Source organism: Eumetopias jubatus, unplaced genomic scaffold (genome assembly GCF_037043125.1).
Source record: "Eumetopias jubatus isolate StellerSeaLion01/CBP00866 unplaced genomic scaffold, mEumJub1_p1.0 scaffold_3, whole genome shotgun sequence".
In the NCBI taxonomy this organism is placed as follows: Eukaryota; Metazoa; Chordata; class Mammalia; order Carnivora; family Otariidae; genus Eumetopias; species Eumetopias jubatus.
The window spans coordinates 73,130,524-73,148,166 of NW_028274809.1; the positions used below are offsets into that span (position 1 = coordinate 73,130,524).

The 17,643-nt window shown below is 40.7% G+C and overlaps 1 protein-coding gene across 2 annotated transcripts in view; it reads left to right on the forward strand.

Moving 5' to 3' along the window:
* Positions 1-17,643, forward strand: part of ACVR1 (activin A receptor type 1) — a 123,416-nt gene that overhangs the window by 41,879 nt on the left and 63,894 nt on the right. The window contains exon 2 of one of the 2 annotated variants that reach the window (XM_028113143.2): positions 7,300-7,594. The exons of the other annotated variant lie outside the window; for it this stretch is intronic. The gene's annotated coding sequence lies outside the window, so the exon portion shown is untranslated. The remainder of the gene's footprint in view (positions 1-7,299; positions 7,595-17,643) is intronic. 2 annotated transcript variants of the gene reach the window in all.

Sequence of the window (17,643 nt, forward strand, 5' to 3'; positions counted from 1 at the left end):
TACCCTGTTCCACTCAAATAAGAGGTTTTAGTACATTTTGCACTGTTTTAAATTTAAGCTTAGGCTAGAAGCTTAGTCATTTAGTGATAGAGAAGTTTTAGGTTACCAAGTGTATGAGGTTGAAATTATTAATGCTTGGGCTGTTTCTATAATTTTCAGCTTCATTCTTTCCACGAATATTTAAATAGTTCTGGTGTGATGCTAGACCGGGTTGTGGAGGTTACAGCGGGACGTTGGGTGCACAGAGCCCCTCCTTCCAAGAAGCTTCCCTGTTGAAGCTTTGCTAATGTGAGGATATAAACACAGGAACTCCAGAGTAAAGCTTAGGAGAAACAAAATGCCAGACAGCCCATTAGAAAACCAGAAAGTCTGGTTCTGGCCCACGTGGGAGGCATCCCTGCGAACTCTTGTAAAAGTGCTTTGAGATCATCAGCTGATGAAAGCCTCCATAGTTTTATGTGTGAGGGTAATTACCAAAGATTGCCACATTACTTTGAGACAACAGATGAAACACGGTAATGGGGATTGCTGCAGTGCTGCAGGAATTGGATTTACATTCGTGAAAGCTGACCCAACAGACTGAGAAAGGCAAGCTAATTACCAGGGAAGTCTAATTCTGTTTCGAGAGCATGGATTGGGAGGATGGAAGAAATGCCATGTTCCTCCATTCTTACCTCTATCTGTTATTCATCCCACTGTTCACAAGGTGTTCTGATTTCTCTCTTAGAACCTTTTTGAGATTTAGAGATAGCTGGAATAGAGCTAATGGGGTTTCTTGAAACTCAGATCTCATCTAGGAACTGACATGACTCCATGGATCAACCACAGACCCATTTAGGTGGGGGAGGGCTAACAGGACTTGAAAAGATGAACACCTTTAGTATGAAGGGAAGATAGAAAAATAACAGGGAAAATGCAATGGATTCATTGGATTTCTTTTCTGCTTTCTTTCTTTCTTTCTTTCTTTTTTTTAAAGAGGGCTCCATGCCCAGCACGGGGCTTGATCTTGCGACTGTGAGATCAGGACCTGAGCCAAGATCAAGAGTCGGACATTTAACCGACTGAGCCAACCAGGCAACCCCAGATCCATTGGATTTCTTTATCAAGCTACCAGCTGTGCTACAAGGCCTACCAAAGGCTTGCTGTGCAATTGGTAACATCAGCTGAACAGAAATGCTATTTCCTTCCCAAACTGGTTAACAAGACACCATTGGGCTTTACCTAGAGACAGAAATAACGAACGGAAAGGACAGGGCAGGAATGGAAAAGGAAAGAGAAGGAGTGAGTTACGTGGGCTACCTAGGAGTGAGGTGTGTGTGTTTGTCTGTCTTTTGTTGCATCTTCTCTTCCCTGAAGTCACACCTCCTCTCTAGTGAGGAGTTGACTAAGGGGTATTCTATTTTAGTCTGCAGCCTTCCCATCTGGTGTCTGGATTTCTTCTAAGCTGCCACCAGTTGGGGAATGAGAATGGGGTATTAGTCTTTCATGCTGTCTCCTTTCAGGCTTCCCTACAGAACCCTTTATAAAATACTTGTTTAAAAATGGCTATTTTTATGAGTCAAAATGGTCAAATTATAGCATTTTCAAATGATTCAATGTAATGTCAACCCTTGTGATTCTGTCTTTATCACTGTCTCCTCTTCTTATACCTGCCCCTTAAATATTGCATTTATAATGATAGCTACCATTTGTTAGCACCCACCATATGCTGTGGACTTCACATGGACTCTGCAAGGAAGTCATGTTGCCCATTTTGCCCGTGAGAGACTGAGGCTCAGATAGTTGGCCCAAGATTACATGATTAGCAGGGCTCTTTGATTCAAGCTTGGAACCCTTTTGGTGCTACTATATCCCAATGCCTTTGTTTCCTTGAGTTTCACCCTTGGTCCTTATGCTTTGTATTCTGGCACAAATAAATGAATCTTTGGCTGGACAGATGGGTAAATGGGATTTTGGAGGGCCACCCAGCCACTTCAGATGAGGGTGTTTGAGATTATAAACTATAAGCAGGTTATCTTCAGGAATAGTTTGGTGCTTAATGACACTCATTCCTGTCAGAATTCACAGTGAATATCTCTCATCTCAGCCAAATTGTAACTTAAATTCTGGAAGGAGAAAGGTGCTCTGATATTCGGGTCTCAAATCTATCGCTGGGGCCATAGTTCTAGGAAATTTCATCTTCATCTTCTCTCCATTTAGGTTGCTCTTCTCTAGGCTTTGAGACAGACCTTAGTCTTTTCATTCAAACACCCTGAAGACTTTGTTTTTCTTCCTTTTGCCTCTTGTTCCCAACTCTTTTTCTTCTATCCCTTACAAGTCCAGGGGGTTTGATCTCTGCTCATTCTCCATACACCTGAAGAGAATAGTTATTTCCATGCAGAGTTCCTTCCCAGGATTTCTTGGGAAATTTATGTCATTCCAGATCCCCAAAACAATCAGTTAAGAAATCAGGTAAATGGGAAAAAGTGTTGCAATTCTCCTGTGAGAATGAAACAATTAACAGAGACAGTGGTAGATGGAAGGAGTCCACTGATGTCAAGTTGAAAGCTAGCCTGTGGAATGAAGGGTAAGATTGACTTTTCCCAGAGCCAGGACAGGGTGGGAGCACAGAGGAGAGAATGGGTCGTGATTGCGTGTAGCTGTTGCTATGTTACAAATATGTGTTTGTGGCCCTGTCTGCTGCTACTGGTGAGTCATCCTTGCAAATAAAATAAGTTTATATACATAGCATATTGTATACAAATCCTGTGCATGGTACTCCAGGAACTACGTTTCTGAAGCAGAAGTCTTTAAAACGGCAATTTCAACATGCGATTCTGTGCAGGGCTGTTAACCTTCCTCATAGATTCAAACTGCAGGTTATTGCAGGGGTCAACCAACTTTTTCTCTAAAGGACCAGATAGTAAATATTTTAGGCTTTGCCAAGGCATATGGACTCTGTCAGAACTATCAGCTCTGCTGTTTTAGCGTGAAAGCAGCCATGGGCTATACGTCAAATGAACAAGTGGGGCTGTGTTCCAATAAAACATTTATTTACCAAAACAGACTGCGGGCTGGATTTGGCCAGCTCTTGGAATACTACCCAATAATGTTCACTGGCATTTTCTAGCATCTGAGTATTTGTTATAGGCTACAGTTCTTTGTAAATAACATTACTTCTTACTTATGTGACATTTTTAAAGAAGATATCCGTAATGGTGACTGAAGAATATTTGGAAGTATTTTAAGAAGAACTATAATTGGGAGAATAATTCTGGAGAAATTCCTGGAAATTCACATTTCTCATTCCTGATTCCCAAAGATGAAGATCTCTTGAGAATTTGGAAACCCCCGGAGAAGGGGACCTGCTTTATCTCCACGCTCCTCCCTACTTCCGGATTCAGTCACCATTTATCTTTTTCTCAGCTTAGTATGGCTTTCCCTGTTCTTTCTGTTTCACGGTGTCCCCCGAGTTTATCAGTTGTCTCAGGCATGTGGCCTAGTTTTGTTCCACTGGGAGACTGGGGATCTTGGGAACCGGCTGATATCCCCGTTGCCTTTCTCCAGAATTACTAAGCGATCATACCTGTCTTTCCCACACATTCAAGTGTCTGGAATAGGTAATTCTTCAAGGATACTTGATATTCGTATGCTTGGTCGTAGCGATATTATTTTAGAGCCAGAACAAGAGGACATTTGTGGTGTGATTTGTAGATGATTTGTGTTATTGTTAGGGATTGGTGTGCTTTATGCTTTTCCTACCACTGTGCTTTCATGCTTCTATTATTCTAAGGAGTAGAAAACAGGAAAGGGGACTAAGAGTATTTACTATGAGCATTGAGTGCAATTCTTACAAACTGTCAAGATGTAATTTTCACTTATTGGCAATTAAGAACATAGATTTTGGAGTCAGCAAAACTTGAATTGATTCTTGGGTTTTCCACTTATTAAAAAAAGGTGATGGGGTGCCTGGGTGGCTCAGTCTGTTAAGCGTCTGCCTTTGGCTCAGGTCATGATCTCAGGGTCCTGGGATCGAGCCCCAGCATCACATCGGGGGGGGGGTCCCTGCTCAGCAGGGAGTCTGCTTCTCCCTTTCCCTCCCCTTGCTCGTGCTCTCTCTCTCTCATAAATAATTAATTAAAAAATCTTTTTTAAAAAAGTGTGATCTTGGGCAGTTTTACTTAACCTCTCTAACATTGTTTTCTTATCTTTCAAATGGGAATGATAATACCTTCGTCTCAATTTTTGTGCTGTTAGGATTAAATCAGATGATGCAAGTGTGTGGTTAGCACAGTTCTGGAACTAAGAGCTCACTAAATGATAGCTGGCATTATTAGTAAATGTCAAAGATGGAAGGCATTTACCTTGTTTCATGGGAAAGGAAACAAACTCACAGGTTTAGTGATTTGGGGAAGATCACATTAAGTAGGTTGGAAAACTGGGTTTGGCTCTTTCCTAAGTTTCCATGTTCTTGCAACCATATGTTGCTTCTTAAAGTAATTGCTGTTAAGAGTAATTTGACAGCAAGATCCACTGTGGTTTATTTGGGTTATACGGCTGGGTGGATAAACAGGGAAGGTATGGGACGATGTCTTTTTTTTTTTTTATTGAAGTATAATTGGCTTATTTAACAATATCTTGGTTTCAGGTATACAACACAATTCGATATCTGTGTATATTGTAAAATGATCGCTACAATAAGTATAATTAACATCCATCGCCGTTCGAGGGGTGCTGTCTTGAAATCTGCATTATTTGGAAGCTACAATGTCTAGAGGCCAAGGATGCAGTTATAATTAAATAGTTGAGAAAACCTGCCCTGAATTTTTTTTTCTTCCTGTTGCTTAGCTGCTTTGTTGACTGCCAAGAACTTGTTTGATTTTAAGTACCTTTTATGCTTGCCTGTTCCTCAGGTCCCATAGTAATACAGTAACTTTTAAGAAACTATTTATGTTCTTTTAAATTGGATTAAAGAAAAATATACTGCTATGTCAAACCCACACTTGGGAGTAAGAACTTTTCTTTTTTTTTCTCTTTTTCCCCCTTCCTTACCCTTACTCTCCACCACTTGAGAGGAATGTGCCTCTAACCTTTATAAAGGGTCAGATTTTTGTACAGCACGATTAGCTGCCAATAATTAAACCCCAGTAAGCCAAACAAAGGAGTTGGCTACAGTTTTAGAAAAAAACTCAGCTCAATGAAAGTTTTGTGACATGTTGCTGGAGTTTGCTACATCGATAGTCATTTTATAGCACTGATTTTAATTGGTGCACATCTCTTTTGTTTTGATTTGTTTTTGTTTTTTTAACCATTCTTGGGGTTTTGAACATAACTGCCTTCCACTGCCTTTCAGGATCTGCCAAGCTTGCTTATCGGCTTGAAGTGTTTTTGTGTGGAGATGGGTCCTGTGTAGAACATTTAAGAGTTAAGTATCTAGAATTTGCTCCAGATACTTTGGCTCCCTTTTAACCAACCTGTTCTTCCTTGTAGTACACCACAGTTTTGACTTCAATCCATGTGTTATATGAGAACCTGATGAACTCTAAAACAAATATTAAATTATGTTTAATTTGAAGACTTGAGTTTCATCCAGTAACTCTTGAGCACCAGTTCCATGTTAGGTACTGGGAAGAAATGGTATAGTAGAAGGATAATATGTGATTCTTTATTGGTTTTGAGACAGACCTAGTTCAAGGCAGAGGATTAAGTGCCAGGTTGAGTCATATAGAATATAAATGCCGGAGGAGTCAGAATGGAAAGATCTGGAAAATATAAGAATCACTAAAAAAGGCTGAACGGAGGCAGGAGAGCATGGTCTTGAAGGAGTTCCATGCAGTGAAGGTAATAGGTAGGGCTGGAAGTTGGAAAGGAAATAGAAGCACCTTTGTAATTAAAAAGTCAAACTCTGACAGTTTTTCTGATGATTCTTTTTTTGAAAGAATCAGAGAAATATGCACCATTGTTTCCTTATTTTCTTGCTATCTAAAGCTCCTTCCCAGAGAGTACCTATAACTTGGAAAGCCCTAGGCAGGGCAGCTTAGCACAATGGCCCCCAACTAAAACATAGATTTAGCAAAGGGGAAAGCAACTTCAGTGTCAATCTGCCAAATTTCTCTGGCCCCCACCTCTCAGGAAACATCAGGGTTTTAGCAGTTTGTTCTGAAACTCAAGGTTGTGGATGCTGCTTTGTTAATGAGTTTGTTTTTAAGTATGTCCACTCTAGAAATGGATTTTTACTCTCTAACCTCACTAAATGCTGCAAATGTGAAATTTCTGGTTGATTTTTCTATGGAGGGGATATTATTGTTGTCCTATTTTTAGTGTGCGTTTTACATGTTTAGACTGTCTTTTCAAATTGATTAAGAGCCTTGATTTAAACTGAAGCAAGAAAAGGTTTGATAATATTTGTAATGCATTTCCCTTGAATTTCAGGGTTGTGATTTTCCTTCCAAATAATTATTTAGGAATGTTGTATTTTGGGTTTGTTTTCTGTTTAAATTTATTTACATGAACGTTTTCTTGGCAAAATGTACCTCAAGGTTAAAAAAAAAAGTGCAGTTTTTTGAAAGGAGTAAATTCTTCAGTGTTTTGTGTGACTTCATTTGAATGGAAAAGTTTGGTTCTAATAAAAATTTCCTCTTCCTTTGGCAAATGTTGATGTTTTTTAAAGTCTTCCTAAAGGAAGGGGGAGCTGGGTGGCTTTTTGTTTTTTTGTTAGTTATCTAGAGCCCCTTCCCTTCCGCTTGGTGCTCCCTCCCCACCATTGTTTTATGAGCCTTTGAACTAGTACTATCTACAACTGAGAATGGTAGTTGAAAGTGGACCTAAACCAGATCATTTCTGGGTGGGACACATAAGGAACTGGTTCCTCTGGTGCAGCGGGGTGTCTCTAGGAGGAGCAGGGGTCTGGAGAGAGGCTTTCATTCTATACTTGTATACTGTTTGAATGTTTTTTGTTTTTAACCAAGTATATGTAATTAATATATGCAAAGCCATTGTTTTTGGTTTGTTTTTGTAATTGGCTGGAGTCCATGGTATATAGCTTTAAAGGAACTTGATTTTGAAATTTACCAACTGTAGATCTTACTGAGTTTTGTGTCACTTAGAAAAATATTTAAAGACTAGCATGGATCTGTGACCTCAACATAGCACACTTCATTGTTTTTCAACCCCTTCCATAATTGCTTCACTTGTAAATTGGCCTTAAGTTTTGTGGTTCCCCATGGAAAGGCTTGTCAAATGTGCCCTTCCTTTAGCCAGCACATTCACAACTGCAGAATTTTCTTCTGCTTAGCTGGTTTTCCTTCTTCCCCTCTGCAGCCTTGAGCAGCTTGTGAGTGTCACATTGCCAGAGCAGAACTGCTGGAGAACTTCTAATGACTCCCCGAGCTCTTCCCGCTGCCTTCCTGTCTGGTGAATGGTGAACGAGGGAGCAGAGTGAGAACGAGAGCACACTGCCTGAGGGACTGTGGGAAGACATGACGGGGCGCCGGCTCTAAGGTAGCTGAGTCAGCTTACCCAGGAGCTCTGCAAGCAGCGTTGCCAGAGCCAGCCCTCAAGCCATTTCAACAAATCACCTCTTTTAATGCTCTTTGGCAGAGATCGAATCTACACGGTAAATTCTTAGACACAGTTTTTATTTTGTTGGTTTATATGAATCCGGTATAAAAAGGGTAGGACTCTAGCCTAATTGTTCTTAGTTCTTTTTTTTTTTTTTAAAGATTTTATTTATTTATTTTTTTTGACAGAGAGAGAGAGAGAGAGAGAACACAAGCAGGGGAAAGGCAGAGGGAGAGGGAGAAGCAGGCTCCCCGCTGAGCAGGGAGCCCGGTGTGGGACTCGATCCCAGGACTCTGGGATCATGACCTGAAGCCGAAGGCTGTCGCTTAACCGACTGAACCACCCAGCCGTCCCCCTAATTGTTCTTAGTTCTTGCACTGCCTTGAAGGTGGGCTTCTCTCTCTCTCTCTCTTTTTTTGGGGGTGGAGCTGCTTAGTTATTCTTTACCGCTGGCCAGTTTATTCAAATACTATCAATATTTCCCTAAATATAAAATACTTCTGCCATTCTTTTCCCCTTATAGGGCCACTTTTCTTTTTTCTTCCCTCAAAGATTTCATTTATTTGAGAGAGAGAGAAAGAGCAGGGGAGGGGATGAGGGAGAAGCAGGCTCCCTACTGAGCAGGGAGCCCCATGTGGCTCAATCCCAGGACCCCGAGATCATGAACTGAGGCAAAGTACACCGCTTAACCGAATGAACCACCCAGGCGCCCCTTGATTATTTAATTTCAAAATAGTACAAAACAGTATAAATACAGACATATAAACAGGTAAAATTTCCTCCCTGCCTTTCCTCTTTTACCCATAGCTAATAAGTTGGAACACATACTTTTCCATACACGAATCTTACCGTATTACAAGTAAAATCTGCATATTAATTATGTTTAAAAATTGATGAACATGACTACACATTTCGTTTTACAACTTGCTTTTTCCTTCCACTTGATAAGTTGTGGACATTTTCCCTTTTAAGCAGAATCTCAGTCTAAATAATGACTGCTTAGTGTTCCTTATAAGGCTGTAACATAATAACCAGTCCTCAAGTGAGGGGTTAGCCTATAATTTAAAGGGGGATGCGGGGGGAAACCTTTCACATGAGGGAGAAAACAAAAGCCACGGCTGTTGACATTGGACTTTTTAGTCTTAATGATGTGAGTTTTTATTTTCCAAGGCAGAGATGATGCACAGCTTTGGGCTGTTGCCGAGGTGTCAGTTATGTCAAATTTTCATCTTCTGGGTGCCTGGAAGGAACTTCTTTGGCGCGAGGCTGTGTTAATATATTAGTATAGTTGTTGGTTCTGGCTACCATCCTTGGAACATTTTGAGCGATTTTCATGCCCATTTAAGGTGGTATGAGGTTGAATTAGTTTTAAGAGGAAGTAATGAATAACTGGGATGGAATTAAGAGACTGACTTTATTTCGCATATGTATTTATTTGATGGAGGAAGAGATGGTGGTGTTTGTTAATTGCTGACCCTGTGATTCTTAATTATGAAACAGGGTTAAAGTTGTTCCGCTCAGTAGTTCCCTAGTGCATTTGACAGTGAGAATCGCCAGAGAAGTTTTCAGATAACTGGGGATTGGGGATGAATATTTGTATTGTTGTTTCTTTATAAAATATTTATTTTTAGGAAGGTGATATAATAAGCTGTTTGTAAGATTAAAAAGGCACAAGAGAGTGAAAAAATAAGTTTCACTCCTCCCCATCTCCTTTGTATTGAGAGAATACAAACAGGGGGAGGGGTGGAGGGAAAAGAAGCAGACCCCCCTCTGAGCAGGGAACCTGAAGAGGAGCTCGATCTCAGGACCCTGGGATCATGACCTGAACTGAAAGCAGACGCTTAACCAGCTGAGCCACCCAGGCGCCCCGTATGTGTGTGTGTTTTTTTAAACCCTGATGGTATCAGTATACATTGTTTTGTGCCTTTTTTCATTGTGATACTATTTCTTGGAAGATCTTCCTTATTAATACTGCATTCTTTTTTAATGGATGCCTAGTATTCCACTGTGGACATGTGCTATAATTTATTTAACCAGTGCTATGTTGATGGCTACCTAGATGACTTCTGTTCTATTTATTATTATGAACAGGGCTCTAGGGAATATAACCTTGTACAGATAGCATTTCAAACATGTTCATGAGCATTTCTGTAGGATCCATTTCTAGTAGTAGAATTGCTGTGTCAAAGGGTACACACATTTTAAATATGGTAGAAATTTATTGCCAGGTTACTCTGCTCATTGGGCTTGCAAAGTTTTAGATTTTTTTTTTTTTAAGATTTTATTTATCTATTCGAGAGAAGGAGAGAGAGAGAGATAGCAAGACAGAGAGCACCAGCAGGGGGGAGATGGAGAAGCAGCCTCCCTGCTGAGCAGGGAGCCTGATGTGGGGCTCGATCCCAGGACCCTGAGATCATGACCTGAGTTGAAGGCAGATGCTTAACGACTGAGCCACCCAGGCGCCCCAAAGTTTTAGATTTCAACAGCACTGGATGAGAACACTGCTTCCTCATACCCTTGCTGATCACTGTACGATTGTCAAAGGTGTTTTTCTTTGCCAAATGGATAGGTGAAAAATGATAGTTTAATGTAGCTTTAATTTGCATTTGTATTGTCATTGACCTTGAGCATCTTTTCATAATTTTAAAGACCATTTGTATTTCCCGTTGTGTTCCCCCTATGTTTGTGTCCTTAGTCCGTTTTTCCATTGGGTTATTGATTTTTCTGTTATCAGAGCTCCTGTGCATTAACAAAATTAAGTGTAATAAGTGATATTTATATGTTGTCATTTGTACAAAAGTAATTATTTTGCTGTGCAGATTATTTAAAAATTAGTATACTTAAATTTACCACTTTATTCATTCAACAGCTACTTATGGAAAGCCTCTTAGGCATTAGGCACTTGTTCTAGGCAGCAGTGTGTATCATAGTGGAGAAGACCAATCCCAATTCTTGGAGCTTACATTGTAGGGGAAGAGACAGTCAATAACAGATGTTCACAAGGATTTGTAGAGCTAAATAGATAACCTTTCTGTGGCTAAAAACCTATCTCACGGTTCCTTGGATGTCGTGTGGTTCAGTTTTCAGGTTTAAATCTTTGATCCATCTGGAATGTTAGGTATGAATCCAACTTAATTTTTCTCTAGATGCTCTGTTAATTAGGATAAGGCTGAGTTGCTGTAACCAAGGGATATGCTATGGTTCAAAGAACATAGAAGTTGATTTTTTTCCTCACCTAACAGTCCCCCTGTGAACAAACCAGGTCAGCAGAACCTCCCATGTCCACTAGTCATTGAGACTCTTGTTCCATCTGTTCAGTTGTCACTCTAGTTATCTGCATGGCCATAGATGGCGTCCCCATTATCTGGGCTCCCTCCGTGCGAAGGACAAAGGAGAAAGTCCAGGGCAAATGATCACTTCTACTTCCATTGGTGAGAACTTAGTCTTGGGGTACATCTAGCTACAAGGGAGAGTGGGGAGTGCAATTTCTGCAGGTCAACATGCACCCAAGAAGCAGCCAAGAAGGAATTTTAGTGGAAAATTAGTGGTCTTTGTCCCATTGGCTAGTCGTTCCAATTTTACTGAATACTCCCAACTTTTCTCCTTTGATTTCTTTTGTATTATACATTCCTGTATACACTTTGGTCTATTTCAGGGATATCCATTTAGTTTCATTGCTTTCTCTGCCCATACATGTACCAGGATCAGTTTTTTAACTCTTGGAGCTTATGTGTGTTTTTCCTTGTAATGGGGGTAGTTCCATTTTACAAAATTTTTGTATTTATTTTAAGTTTCCTTTGACAGAATTTTAAAGTTCCATTTTATAGAATATTCATGTCTATTTTCATGTGTGAGGTTTTTAAAAAATATATGAACTTAGTTTTCTTTAAGATTTTATTTATTTATTTGAGAGGGAGGGAGAGCAAGAGAGGGAGAGAGAGGGAGAAGCAGACTCCCCACTGAGCAGGGAGCCCGATGCGGGGCTCCATCCCAGGAACCTGGGATCATGACCTGAGCTGAAGGCAGACGCCTAACGTCTGAGCCACCCAGGCGCCCCAAAAATATATGAACTTTGAAATAATCGTATCTTCACTACTCCCTCCTCTCTAAGAAGAAAACTTGCTAATATTATGATTGGGGTTGTGATATATGTATGGATACTTTGCAAGGGCTCATATCTTTATGATGTTAATTTTTCTTGTTGGATGATAATGTTGCACAGTGTTTGGGAAACATTGTTCTGGACTCGACAGTCTTTCTATATCCTTGACCCATGAAACTTATATGATTGAAGGAAGAGAGGGGAAGGACCAACTTATAAGCTATTATGTTAATTTTATTTAATAATTTATTTCTGATTATGACTAGGTAACCGATGCCTATTTCTCTATTAAAAATGAATAAACTTGGAAGTTGAAAAAACAGTTTTCCTATTTGAAGATAAAAAATTGTTGATATTTCATGGGACGCCTGGGTGGCTCAATTGGTTAAATATCTGCCTTCAGCTCAGGTCATGATCCCAGCGTCCTGAGATCGAGCCCTGCATTGGGCTCCTTGCTCAGTGGGAAGCCTGCTTCTCCCTCTCCCTCTGCTGCTCCCCCTACTTGCACCCTCTCTCTCTCTGACAAATAAATAAGTAAAATCTTTAAAAAAATAGTTGATATTTCAGAAGTTTATTACAAAAACATTTGTGGCACAAATCTGGGCAGATTTTTGCGTATACATGTTACGCAGTGCTGTTATTTCTTCTGTGTGTGTGTGTGTGTGTGTGTGTGTGTGTCTGTTAGTCTGCACCTTTTTTTTTAACAGCACACATTCTGTTTCTGTCTCCTTTTTTTTTTTATTGTAAAATAAGACACAGACGCAGCTATCCATACAAAGCCTACATAGCTTAGTTAATTATTATAAGGGGAATATTTTTTTGTGACCGCCACACAGATGAGGAGACAGAATATTAGCAGTCTCCCTCGAGCCCCTGGTGTGTTCCATGCCAGACATAGCCCCTCTGCCCCTCCAGAGGTCAGTCGCTGCTTTCTTGACTTCCGGAGTAATTGCTCTGTTGCCTTTCTTTATGGTTTTATCACCCGTGTGTGCATACCTAGCCACTGTACTTTAGTCTTGCACATCTTTTTATGTCTAACTAAGTCTCTTAAACCTTAGGTTCCCCCTGCAACCCTTTCCCTTCCTTATAGTTTATCTGTTGAAGAACCCATCCATTTGACCTCTAACTGCCTACTGGCTGGATTTGGTGATTGCAACCTCATAGTTCAATTCAGCTTGTTCTTTTCCTTTTAGTGGGAAGTAGTGTTTTACCACCACTTTCTGAGCACCAGTCATACTTACTGCTGCTGGGTAGGTCATTATCTCCAGGCCTTTCAGGGGACAGAGGACAACTACATATAAAATATTTCATGAGTTCATATTGATACTTCCAATTCAAAATCAGGTGATAAGGTTCTTACTTAACCTTCTCTGTATTACCTTAATTTCACATGGAGAATTGTGGTTCTCCAACACAGCAGGAGATGATAGAATTCAAATGTACCACAGTAACTCGTTAGCTTTCTGCCACATTATACACAGAGTATTCTCAATACTGCCACAATCCTAACACTGAACCACTCGTTACAATAACTGAAAAGCAATGAAAACAACTTCTTATTGGTATGCTGTTCCCATTCTCCCTGCAGTTTTTTTTGGTAGGTGGGGGGGGTAAGTGCGGGAGATGTTTATAGTTGAAAATTGGGGCAAATTTAAACACTGATTAGCTTTTTAGATGATATTTGGAGGAGGAATACTTTTAATTTTGTTAGGTGAGATGTTGATTTTATAGTTGTATTTAGAAAAAGTCCTTATTTGTGAGAGAATTTGTGGGTGAAATGATGTGATATCTGGGATTCTCATTAAAATACCTCAGGAAGAAAATGGGCAGAATAGAGGAAATAAGATGGCTTATTTTTGAAACTGGGTGGTAGGATGGTGCTTTATAATTAAAACTGGGAGGTCAAAATAGGGTTTTTTTAATTAATTTTTTTAGGATTTTATTTATTTATTTGTCAGAGAGAGAGAGGGAGCACAAGCAGTGGGAGTGGGAGAGTGAGAAGCAGGCTCCCCACCGAGCAGGGAGCCCGATGCGGAGCCCGATGCGGGGCTCGATCCCAGGACCCTGGAACCATGACCTGAGCCAAAGGCAGATGCTTAATGACTGAGCCACCCAGGCGCCCCAAAATAGGGTTTTTTTTTTAAATACTTTTCAGTTTCTATAATTTGAAATATCTGTAGTACAGTTTTTTAAAATTACTTTTATAAACAGTGAAAGGACAAGGACATATGGAAGGAGAAGAAGGTAATAAGGATTCGATGGGGTGGGGGAGGGGGGATATGAGTAAAGAACTGGTGATTCCATTCTCTGCCTGGTGGTTCAGGTTCAGCTCAGTGGCCTTGAAGCTAGGGAATTAGGTGCCATCTTTTTTTTTTTAAATTTTTTATTGTTATGTTAATCACCATACATCATTAGTTTTTGATGTAGTGTTCCATGATTCATTGTTTGTGCATAAAACCCAGTGCTCCACGCAGAACGTGCCCTCCTTAATACCCATCACCAGGCCAACCCATCCCTCCACCCCCCCATAGGTGCTTGTCTTGAGTGAGAAGAGGGAGCTGAGATATGAGGCTCTGTGGGAAACTAAGATTTAAGGGATGAGTAGCAGAAGAGGAAAACTCCATCCAAGGAAACTGAGAAGGTCCAAACCATAAAAGTAAAGATCCAGAGAGAGTGGAACCTCTGAATCCCAACCAGGGAGGAACCCAGGGGCAGAAGGGGGTCATCAGCACCGCCATGCTGCAGAATGGGCAAGTGAGCCCACCCTCAGCATTCTCAGAACCACCTGAATTGCTGTGGGTTTGGGGGTTCCTAGGCCCCATCTTAGGTCAATCGAATAAAAATCTCTGGAGTTGAGGCTTGAGAATCCACGTTTTGAGCAATCTCCCTTATAGATCCAAAGAGCTATTTTGGTGATGGACTGGATAGAGGAGAGAGAGGATGTGGAAGGAGCTGTGTAGATTTCTCTTTCTAGAAAGTTCTCTATGAAGGATGAAGAGGGTAGATGTGGGAGGACTAGGGGCTGAGGCTGGTGGTAGTTGTTGAAATAGCTGTCGCTTATAATGATACAAGAGAGGTTTGCCTGTAAATATGGAGAACATGAATGGTTTCCTGGCAAGATGACTGAGTAGTCAGGCTAAGCGTGAGCCGCCCCCCACTCCCCCACCGGAGAGATGATTTTTTTGGCAAGAACTTGATTTTGATAGTTCAGGGAAAGCTTAGAAATCATCATCATGGATTAGATATTCATTTTATTTGTTATTATTTTGAATTACATATTAAAAGAGGAGAGGCTCCCATGTCTTCAGTGCCTTTGCTTCTCAAGTTTCGAGGGGTCTCCAGGCCCATCCCTGAGGAACAAGGAAGGAATGGGGTCTGCAGGGCTGACTAGGCACTTTTTTCTCTTATTCAGTGCTCCCTTGGCCCCTCTTCAGATTGTCTGTTTTCCTTTTCTTGGTTTCCTTTCTGTCATGTTCAGGTGGCACCCATCTCATGTACCTAGAGCCTCTAACAAATGTTGCCTGGTGTGGGGTGGTAGTGATTTGCTTTGGGACCATTGGAGGGATTCCTACATTTCATGATTTCATGATTTCATAATCAGTCTTCGAAGGTTGTGGAGAGAGGACAGAGGCGAGAATCCTGTTCCTCCTGTTTTCCTCTGCCTTAGGGTCTTTGTTTTGTTTTTAATAACAGATTGGGTTCCTCATTTCTGCCCTGTAGGCTTTCCACCTCAGAGTTTTGGGGCATCAGCCATTTCCTAGATTTCGTTTCTCTCTCCCCACATTAGTAGACCGCATTTATTTTTACTTTTAACTTGCCATTAATTTCTTGTTTAGGCCAGTGAGTGTTTGGGTTGGGTGGGTGGTTTTCCAGTTACATCGGTTTTCTGGTCTCTTTCTAGCTGGTATGCAGAATCTTTCCCAGCCCCATCTCCCCTTCTCCTTGTTTTCTGTTGTGGTTACTTCAGTGCTAACCCATTCAACTTGTACACTGACCCTGTGTACACGGTTCATTTTCTTTCTCATGATTGTATTTATACTTTTGATGGATATATTTAAATGAACAGCTGTGCATTTGTTGAGTCATACCACAATTATCTGATTCTGCTTTAGCTGCTCTACTGGCAAAAGCATATTTCAAGCTAAGTTGTGAGAGAATTCCATTAATCACATGCTAGTCCGGGGAGGGGAGAGGAGAAAGACCAACCACTAAGAAAAGTCTTTTGAAAGATAGTTAATTAGTTATTCCATTATTTTAGAGTAGATTGAGTTAGTTGCTCTTTGAGGTGTCACCTGAAGAAACTTTATAAAGATGTAAATAACTATAAAGGTTTAATGGTATCAGCCTTGTACGCAAAATTCCCTGGGGTCATCGATATGTAGATAAAGTTAGTAGCTGGTGCTGGTCTATTTAAATAAAGGGTTTTTTTAAAAAGTGTTCCTCTCTGTGAAGACCAGTGTTCTTGATTGAACATTTCTTGAATTCATTGGCAAAGTATTTTGTTTTAAGCCTCCTGGACAGATAACATATGATACAGAAGATGTTATAACTTTCTTTTTGTTCAAATATATTAATTGCTCATTGTAACTCTGACTGAGTCTTTGACTTCCACCAGCCAGATCTGTTTTTCTCTTAACACTTCCTTGGGGTTCTTTCTAAAGGTTATTAATAGGCATGGAAGCATGGCTTTTCAAATAGCATCAATACCTGTTAGAAGACTAGAGTGGGAGGAGGAGATAATATGTCAATTTCTGACTTGTAGAAGATGTATTTTCAAGCTACAGAAGCTGTCTCAGAGGTCACTGGGGATGGCTCTGGGCAGATCAGCTGGTGTCTGCAACTAGAGATCCATGCAGTCCTTTCCAAATGGGATATTGTCCACCAGGGAGTTGTCTGGTATACCCGGAGTCTGCCAGCCGTCTTTTGGCTTGGCTGCTTCTCTTGGATGACACCCTTGAAAACTGAAATCCAAGTTACAAATGATATCTTTTAATTTATCTCAAATACCTGGTTGCTACTATATTAAATTGATAAGGAGCCCTCCCCTCCCCGCCATCATTTCCTTGCCAGCCTGTATACAATTCCTTAAACCTCACCTCCCTCTTCCCACCTAAACCCAAGTGTAGCATAGACTAAGAAGTTAAAGTTAATGTGTTTTAATTTATATGGAGTGCCTGGTATGTGCCAGGCATGGTGATGTAGCCATGAGCTAGGTAGAATTTTTGCTCTCATGTTACTTATATTTTGATGTGTGCGGAAGGAGGAGTGGGAGAGGGGGAAACATAATAAAAATCAGTGAACTAATATATCGGCAACAGATTTCACAGTGTTAAGTGCTATCAAGAAGATATGGCAAGGTAATATAATGTAGGGGTGGGGGTGGGAAGGTCTGAGGCAGGAATGGGCTTGAGTGTGTAGGTAGCGTGGATGAGAAGGAAGGCTTTGGTCAAGCTAGTGTATAAAGTTGTTTTTTTTTGTTTTTTTTTTTTAAATACCTCCACAGAAATATGCTCTGGTGTCTCCCGTTTAAAAAAAAAAAGAGGAGAGAGAGATACCTCCCTGATGCTGGCATTTTTTATTTCACCCCTCTCCCCACCTCACCCGCCTTTAAATTATTATAGGTTAACCATATGAGTCTTAGAATTGGGACAGTTGTGTCAGATGGTAGGTGCCTGAAACACCATTTGTCTGGTAATGGGAGGGGTAGAAAGGTCTGCACTATTAGGGGAAAGGGGAAACTTCAGGCCTAGTTAGAAATGAGAAGACGGGGCCGAGGCAGACCTGACTGAGGACTTAGGGAGGAAGATGGGATTTTAGGTGGACTCCATAGTTAGGCATCCACGAGTTATGGGGGTGGGGAATAACAGGGTCCTTCCTACCACTAGGTAAAAAGAAAAAATTATGAATTTATGAGTGAATTTTATGAAAAAATATTTGTGGAAGGGAGAGGCATGAGCCCCAAGCTGCCTAGGAGAATATACCAAAACAGCTGGGAGATGATG